Consider the following 9,331-nt stretch of genomic DNA (forward strand, 5'->3'; position numbering starts at 1 on the left):
ACATTCAAACCATTTTTTTTACCCAAATTATTTTTGGCAACAACAAAAACATTCTTCAGTAAAAATTTTTATTTTTAAAAAACTAGATATACGCTGGCAAAGTTACGTAATTAATCGGATTAACTACCATAGCAATAGGTGCAAACAATTTTGAATATACCGCGCTGCACTACAAGCAGGTTGCACTCATCACCTGTCGTCAATCATATAGTAGATTGAATACAATACCGCTCTTTTCAAAGAGACTAATCTTACAGGTGCAAGTGATTAGCATTTCTTTGTCATCTATGGTTCAATGCAGAGGTACCGCATGAACGTAGTAGTGCAGCGCGATATAATCAAAAATTGTTTGTACCTATTGCTATGGTAGCAATTATTACATAACTTCGCCAGCGTATAGATATCTAGGACCATTTACTTTTTAAAATTTTGATCAACTTCACCCAAAAAAATTGAGCGAAAAATCAGGTTGTTGTAATGTTAACAGCTCTCCTAGCAATCATGCTAGAGAATGATTTGACCACTTGCCTAGCATCATACTAGAGAGTGAGTAACCACTCCCCTTTAAAATCTAGACGACAAAGCCTGTCACAAGGATCCATGATTGGCCCTGTTACATATGATATATGTCATTCACCATAATATTATACACTTGTCAATCAAGAAACCTCTATATGTTACAGTGATGACATTCAGTTATACAGATATTTTAATGTATCTTATCCAAACTCCATGAAAACAGCCTCATCTAGCATCACTGAATAAAACACTGGATGACCATAAAATCTCTGGAAGCTAAATGATGAGGAGATAGAGTTTTCTATTGGCGCATCAAATTATCATACACATAGCTTATCTCCTGCTATGCTAACAGTTGGCGATGATTCCATCAATCCAGCTCTGCAATCCAGTATGCAACCTCTGTGTTATATTTGATACACAGATGACAGTGGCTGCACATATCATATACATTGTATCCCCGTAATCTATTATAAATTAGTAACTACATAAAATATCAATTGGTTTCAAGGACCATGGCATCTACTATCTGGTGGTTTGTGCCTTGATCTTGTCCCAAATGGACTATGGCAATGGATTGTTATTAAGTTCCAATAATGACATCCAAAGACTTCAGCGCAGTTCTTATTTGTTGCATTCTTGATTTTCTATACTCTCTTGTTCTTTGTGTTGTTGCCTGTTAAAAGGCTGCTTCAATCTGCAAACTATTGAAGGAATCCTTACTCCTTAGACAGTGCTAGTGCCTGCAGAAAAGTTATTAATGAGAATAACATGAATATTAATAATAATTAACACAACATTTTCAGACCTTCCTTTTATTTAAGAAATAAAGGGTAATGCATTATCCTTTACACCCAAAATAATGTGTCCTCACTCATTATTTAAACGTTTTACTGCCAAGGACACATTATTTGCGTGTAAAGGAATATGCTGCACCCTTTATTTCTATTCTATTACCAGAAAATAGTGCAATTTAAAGAGAAAATATCATTTTTTGGCACAAATATTTTAAGTTGTTTACTTCAAGGTGGAGCGTGTATCGTTGAAATATTGCACAGCGTAATGCTGTGCGTAGAGAGTGTGTTATGGCGCTTGACCCATTATTGCAGAATAATGGGCTCTCATGTGACGTGTTTTAACAAATCACAGTGCGCGATTTTGAATAATGGGTCGTAAGAGTAATAGAATTATAAATTAAGTCACAGAATTTTTAAAAATTATATACGGTAGATATTTAAGGTGGCAAACTTAACTATGGTGCTGTGCACAGAATTGCTTTAAAATTATCGTACAGGATGTGATTTTTCAAAACAGCTTTTTTGACTTATGCAAATTCACAAAATCCCATTTAAACACTTTTCTTTGCTGATTTAAGTTTTAAATGAACATAATGGATTTGACATAGCTAGCTATTGTATCTGCAAAGTGTAGTATTTGAGTTAGCTATCTGAAAATACAAAAAGACAAAATGCCACCTAAAATGGTCAACATGTCTTTCATAAGGCGAGTTAGAAGGTAGCATGAACTAGCAGCATTTGCATTCGAATATTGAGACAAGTAAAGCTGACACACATGAGGAATGGTATTGGTTTTATAAAGGAAATCCCAATGATTGATATAAGTGGTGTCATTTCCACCCCATTTGCATGATGTTTTTTGGGAGGGTTAAAATGGCAAAACTATTGCTTAGATATATTAAAAAACAAATCTAGAAATATCAAGAAATAATTGTAAATTTTCATTTATGAAACTTGGAAATCTAAGCTAAACTTATTTAACATTCGGCCGAAAATTCTGCCCAAAACATATAGTGTAAACCTTAACTCACCTCTATGAAGATCAATTGCAAAATATCAGATGCCCTGACACCCAAACTCGCAGCCAATGGCTTCACATGTTCATTTACTTCATGAAGTTTGCACCATTCTTTAAAATATAAAACAAAAAAAACATAAATGTTACATGTGGGTAAAATATAGAAGATTAAAATTGTGCTTTACAAGATACCCATGAACACCGCAACTTTGTCACAGGTGGGATAGGATAGTAAAGATGATTTGATTTAAACAATACAACATTCCCTTGTATACCACAACTTTGTCACGGGTGGGAAGGGACACCTAAATCATAATTTTAATTGTGCTATTCAACATTCCCTTGTATACCACAACTTTGTCACAGGAGGGACAGGACACTACAAATAATTTACATTATAGCACAATAGATAGTGTCCTGTTCCACCCATGATAATGTTGTAGTATACATGGGAGTGTTGTATAGCTGAATGGAAATCATCTATAGTACTCTGTTCCACCCATGATAAAGTTGTCTTATACATGGGAGTGTTGTATAGCTCAATGGAAATCATCTTTGTGCTCTGTTCCACCCATGATAAAGTTGTAGTATACATGGGAGTGTTGTATAGCTCAATGGAAATCATCTTTGTGCTCTGTTCCACCCATGATAAAGTTGTAGTATACATGGGAGTGTTGTATAGCTCAATGGAAATCATCTATAGTACTCTGTTTCACCCATGATAAAGTTGTAGTATACATGGGAGTGTTGTATAGCTCAATGGAAATCATCTTTGTGCTCTGTTCCACCCATGATAAAGTTGTAGTATACATGGGAGTGTTGTATAGCTCAATGGAAATCATCTTTGTGCTCTGTTCCATCCATGATAAAGTTGTAGTATACATGGGAGTGTTGTATAGCTCAATGGAAATCATCTATAGTACTCTGTTCCACCATGATAAAGTTGTAGTATACATGGGAGTGTTGTATAGCTCAATGGAAATCATCTTTGTGCTCTGTTCCACCCATGATAAAGTTGTAGTATACATGGGAGTGTTGTATGATAAAGTTGTAGTATACATGGGAGTGTTGTATAGCTCAATGGAAATCATCTATAGTACTCTGTTCCACCCATGATAAAGTTGTAGTATAATGGGAGTGTTGTATAGCTCAATGGAAATCATCTTTGTGCTCTGTTCCATCCATGATAAAGTTGTAGTATACATGGGAGTGTTGTATAGCTCAATAGAAATCATCTATAGTACTCTGTTCCACCCATGATAAAGTTGTAGTATACATGGGAGTGTTGTAGAGCTCAAAGGAAATCATCTTTGTGCTCTGTTCCATCCATGATAAAGTTGTAGTATACATGTGAGTGTTGTATAGCTGAATGGAAATCATCTATAGTACTCTGTTCCACCCATGATAAAGTTGTAGTATACATGGGAGTGTTGTATAGCTCAATGGAAATCATCTTTGTGCTCTGTTCCACCCATGATAAAGTTGTAGTATACATGGGAGTGTTGTATGATAAAGTTGTAGTATACATGGGAGTGTTGTATAGCTCAATGGAAATCATCTTTGTGCTCCACCTATGATAAAGTTGTAGTATACATGGGAGTGTTGTATAGCACAGTGGAAATCATCTAGAGTACTCTGTTCCACCTGTGATAAAGTTGTAGTATACATGGGAATGTTGTATAGTACAATGGAAATCATCTATAGTGTTCAGTTCTACCTGTGATAAAGTTGTAGTATACATGGGAGTGTTGTATAGCACAATGGAAATGATCTATAGTGTTCAGTTCCACCTGCGATATAGTTGTAGTATTCATGGGAGTGTTGTATAGCACAATGGAAATCATCTATAGTACTCTGTTCCACCTGTGATAAAGTTGTAGTATACATGGGAATGTTGTATAGCACAGTGGAAATCATCAATAGTACTCTGTTCCACCTGTGATAAAGTTGTAGTATACATGGGAGTGTTGTATTTACACAATGGAAATCATCTATAGTGTTCAGTTCCACCTGTGATAAAGTTGTAGTATACATGGGAGTGTTGTATAGCACAATGGAAATCATCTATAATGCTCCGCTCCACCTGTGACAAAGTTGTAGTATACATGGGAGTGTTGTATAGCACAATGGAAATCATCTATAGTGCTCTGTTCCACCTGTGATAAAGTTGTAGTATACATGGGAGTGTTGTATAGCACAATGGAAATCATCTATAGTACTCTGTTCCACCTGTGGTAAAAGTTGTAGTATACATGGGAATGTTGTATAGCACAATGGAAATCATCTATAGTGATAATATTGTTGTACACATGAGAGTGTGGTATACACATGTAGCACAATGGGAATCACGAACTTCAATGTCCTGTTTCACTTGTGAGCATGATAAAGTTTTGGCATACACTAGAGTGTTTATTCTAGTCTTTTGTTGCCTACTGAAAAGTTGAACGAAGATAACTTCTGTTTTCGGTTTCGGAAGTCATGTTAATTTCTGACATGAAAACGTGACATGAGAAAGTTGATGCTAATACAGACAAGAGAAGTGTCTAAATTTTATGGTCGTAAATTAGCGATAAATTGTACGGCTTCAATTGACTTGCGTGAGGGTGTATAGGTACTTCCTAGGCGGGAGTGGCTCATGAAAAAAGCCCAGCATAGAAATATACACTAATCAGTGTTGCCACAAATTCCGTATACTTGTTCGTGCAATCGCGCAAAAATAGGTCATATGATTATGTAGAGATGAACGGGGAATTCTTTTCGTCATTCAAAATACACCTTAAAACTTGTGTGTGTCCGAGATAGTAACTCAGGGCCCGACTGTAACTCGGGGCCCGACTTAGTAAATCGGGGTCCGATGTAGTAACTCAGGGTCCAAGATAGTAACTCGGGCCTCGACTTAGTAACTCGGTATCTGAGTTAGTAACTCCGGGTCCAAGATAGTAACTCGGGGTCCAAAATAGTAACTCGAGCCCCAACTTAGTAACTCGAGGTCCTGACTTAGTAACTTGGGGTCCAAGGTAGTAGCTCCGGGCCCCGACTTAGTAACTCCGGGTCCGAGATAGTAACTCGGGACCCTGACTTAGTAACTCAGGGTCTGAGACAGCAACTTCGGGCCCCAATTTAGTAACTCGGGGTCCCAGATAGTAACTCGAAGCCCGACTTAGTAACTCCGGGTCCAAGATAGTAACTCGGGGTCCGAAATAGTAACTCGAGCCCCAACTCAGTAACTCGAGGTCCTGAATTAGTAACTCGGAGACCGAGTTAGTAGTTCGGGCCCGACTTAGTAACTCAGGGCCCGACTTACTAACTTTCGGGTCCGAGATAGTAACTCAGCGCCCGACTTAGTAACCGGGGCCTCGACTCGGGGCCCAAGATAGTAACTCAGGGTCAAGATAGTAACTCGGGCCCCGACTTAGTAACTCGGAGTCCGAGATAGTACTTACGAGATACTAATTGGGGGTCCGAGATAGTAGCTTGGGGCCCGAGTTACTATATCAGACCCTGAATTAGTATCTCGGGACCCTGAGCTACTATCGGACCCCCAATTAGTATATCGGGCCCCGAAGTTACTATCTCGGACTCGGAGTTACTAAGTCGGGGCCCCGACTTACTATCTCGGACCCTGAGTTACTATCCCGGACCCTGAGTTATAAAGTCGGGGCCCGATTACTATCTCGGACCCGAAGTTACTATCTTGGGGTCCGTGTTACTATCTCAGATACCAAGTTACTAAGTTGAGGCCCCAAGTTACTATCTCAGACCCGAGTTACTAAGTCGAGGCCCGAAGTTACTATCTCGGACCCGGGTTACTATCTCGGGGTCCGTGTTACTATCTCAGACCCGAGTTACTAAGTCGAGGCCCGAGTTACAATCTTGGACCCCGAGTTAATAAGTCGTGGCCCCAAGTTACTAGCTCAGACCCAGAGTTACTAAGTCGGGGCCCGAGTTACTTAAAGTCGAGTTACTATCTCGGGGTCCGTGTTACTGTTTCAGACCCCAAGTTACTTAGAGGTTAATAACTGCGATCGGTTATTTGGAGGCATTGTGAAAAATCTAAACATTTTGCCTTTGGAACCGAGGAATATCCCGAGGGCGAGCCCGAGGATATTCCGAGGTCCAAAGCAAAATGTTTAGATTTTCACAATGCCCATATATTACCGATGCAAAGTTATTAACCTCATTCATAACCGCTCACTTTAATCTCTTCACCTTACAAAATTACACAAAATTTTGCTCAAAAGTTTATAAAATAGATGATTTTTACATCTTCCCTTGCCAAAAATCGATCAGGCTAAAACAGAACGACCAATAATAAAAGTGCGATCACAATCTGTGCAAATATGGTAGCGCGCAATCCAAATACGCAGCCAGCGCAGCAAGCGCAGTTTGTTGGACGCACAATACCGCGCACGCAGAAGTCAATTAAATGCGACATTGGAACAATTACGCATTTTGCGGTCAATTGTGAGATATTAATGACCTCGATTTGCGTTCGCCGCAAATAATAAAATATGATTGGATCGCACGCATCGCGTTTATTAATGAGGTTATGAATAAGTAATTAAGGGCCCAGGGTGTAGACATCACCCTGGGTGTAGACATAATTATTGCACAGTCCCTATATAGTATTGTGTTGTCGTGGATACATGTTACTCGATAAGTTGATAAATTACTCGATCAAATCATTTGATATAGTATTTTACACCTGCCCAATTTTGTGCCTATTTTACATTTTTCTCAAAATTATAGAGCATTGGTGACAAGTAAGATATGTATATTATACTGGGGCAAGGACTACAACTGCTACACTGGAAATTTTATTTCAGCACAGACAACAGTTGTGGAGTTACAGTCAAAAATGAGGGAAAACCAATATTTGATCAATAAATCAATAACTACTTGCCTTGAGTTGCTGAATTTCAGTGCAGTAGTTATAGTCCTTGCCTCTATAATATACATCTTACTTGTCACCAATGCACTATAATTTTTGAGAAAAACACAAAAATAAGCAAAAAATTGGCTAGGGGTGTAGTACCCCCGGGAGTACCCCCTTAAACATAATAGATCACACACAATTTAAAACCAACATAACCCAACATCTACAAGAAATCTATAGACTAAAATTTGCATGCATGCGCATATCAACCTAACCATTTTACTCCTCTAGGACTGTTGGGCAGTATCAAGATCAAGATGATGTGCAAATTCCAAGTTAGACTTCATCATGTTCTTGCTGTCATTGACATATTTGTAGAAACGACTAGAGTCCCCGCTATTATATCGAATGTATGGACTAGGGTAGCCCAAAACATCATGGCCCTGTTCCTTCCTCACTAGGGCCATGAATGCCCTATGTACGTAAAAACGGGGCACCGTGAACCAGTGTTCGAAATATGCCTCAAAAAGTTACAGGCCAGCCATGGCTTGGCCTTAAAAGTTACCGGCCAGCCGGGTCGGCAACTAGATGCCAGTCAGAAAAGTTACTGGCCAGGCCAAAAAGTTACAGGCCAATGGCCGGCTGACCGGCCCTATTTCGAACGCTGCCGTGAACTTACGTCGCGGTGATGACGTCACACTTACGGCATCAATTTATAGAAAGAATTAAAACATTTTCCATCCTCAAATGTGCTCAAAATTTACTGAACATGCACCAAATATGTTTTGTTTAAGTCTCATCTTCACGTGAGGAATGGTAGGAAGTGGTATTTATGAGAAAAAGTGGTATTTTATGTGTACCCTGGACCAGATATGCTCAGGAGTCTCAGACCTTCGTACGGAGAAGGACAGTGGAAATCAGGGGTAGCAGTAAGGCCCAAAAGTCGGGGGTTGTTTTCCAGTGTTTTTCACTCCAGAGCTTGCAGAAAATCCAAATACATGGGGTGAAAATTAAATCTCGGGGGTGAAAAATATTTTGCAGTGTAGTCAGGGGTAGGAGTAAGGTCTAAAAGTAGAGGGTCAGTGTTCACCCCCGAGCTTGCACATATTCCCAATATAGAGGGTGAAAAATTAATATTTTTAAATTTAGGGGTCATTCACCCCGATCGGGGTGAATAACCCGGTCGGAGGTTAACGCTTACCCCTGGTGGAAATCGTAGTGACGGAGGTGTGAGTACCTCGGGCTAGGACTAGGGAGCCAATTGTCAAAAGTCCTAACTCACACATATACGATACACCCATCGGCACCGAATGTGTGTCATCGGTCCAGTCATCAGCCTTGTAGGAACCCATGGATTCAATCCATGTACACATACGATGCCTGGGTGTACCCCGCTAGAGTCCCGGACTAGAGTTAAATTATATATGTAGTTTGTACAGTACTCGGAGAACATGGTTATGTATATTTTTTCTGTATACATCGCTATTTTTAGAAAGGATAAATCAACTTGAGAAAATATTGTGACTTGCTCAAGTTGTTATACTCACGTACATACTCACACTGTACAGAGTTGTACAGTATGTACAGTGCAGAAACTAACAGCTTTTGGTAAAGCATGGTATACTAATATTGGTAAGCTTACACATTTAAGATCACTACCATAATTCATTGACCTCATGAAATAACTGGTAAGAAACTGGACGAAATGTACACTTACTGTTGTTTAAAATGCTTGAATTCCGAAATTACTGGTTAGAAACTGGAACAAAAGTGTACACTTTTCAATAATACTGTGGTTTAATTCAACCGCCGTGTGTGTTATTTAACAATTTCACTGTGGTGACGAGCTAGATCTAATACCATCATTCATGATCTGTACGAGTCGAATGTATGACCATGGTATGACGTAGAGTTCATTAATATTCATATACACTACTACGACTTCTTCATGAGAGGGGTCTGTTGCGAACGGTCCCTAGGCCCAGTGGCGTACCGTGACCGCTCCTACCGGGGGGGGCTGAAGAAAATTTTAGCGTCCCTTTCTCAACGTAGGCCTACAGCCTGAAAAGGTTAACCCAAGTTTGTTTTTTCAGTGGTTTGAAAAAGTTGAGAGCAAAAAAA

At 39.3% G+C, this 9,331-nt stretch overlaps 1 long non-coding RNA gene across 1 annotated transcript; it reads right to left on the reverse strand.

Moving 5' to 3' along the window:
* Positions 1–691: 691 nt before the first annotated feature.
* On the reverse strand, positions 692–9,115 carry LOC140139333 (uncharacterized). Its single transcript, XR_011857085.1, has 3 exons — positions 8,928–9,115; positions 2,348–2,445; positions 692–1,262 (listed from the first exon to the last, which is right to left on the reverse strand). It is a non-coding gene; the product is annotated as an uncharacterized lncRNA (long non-coding RNA).
* Positions 9,116–9,331: the final 216 nt, after the last annotated feature.

This window comes from Amphiura filiformis, chromosome 18 (genome assembly GCF_039555335.1).
Source record: "Amphiura filiformis chromosome 18, Afil_fr2py, whole genome shotgun sequence".
In the NCBI taxonomy this organism is placed as follows: Eukaryota; Metazoa; Echinodermata; class Ophiuroidea; order Amphilepidida; family Amphiuridae; genus Amphiura; species Amphiura filiformis.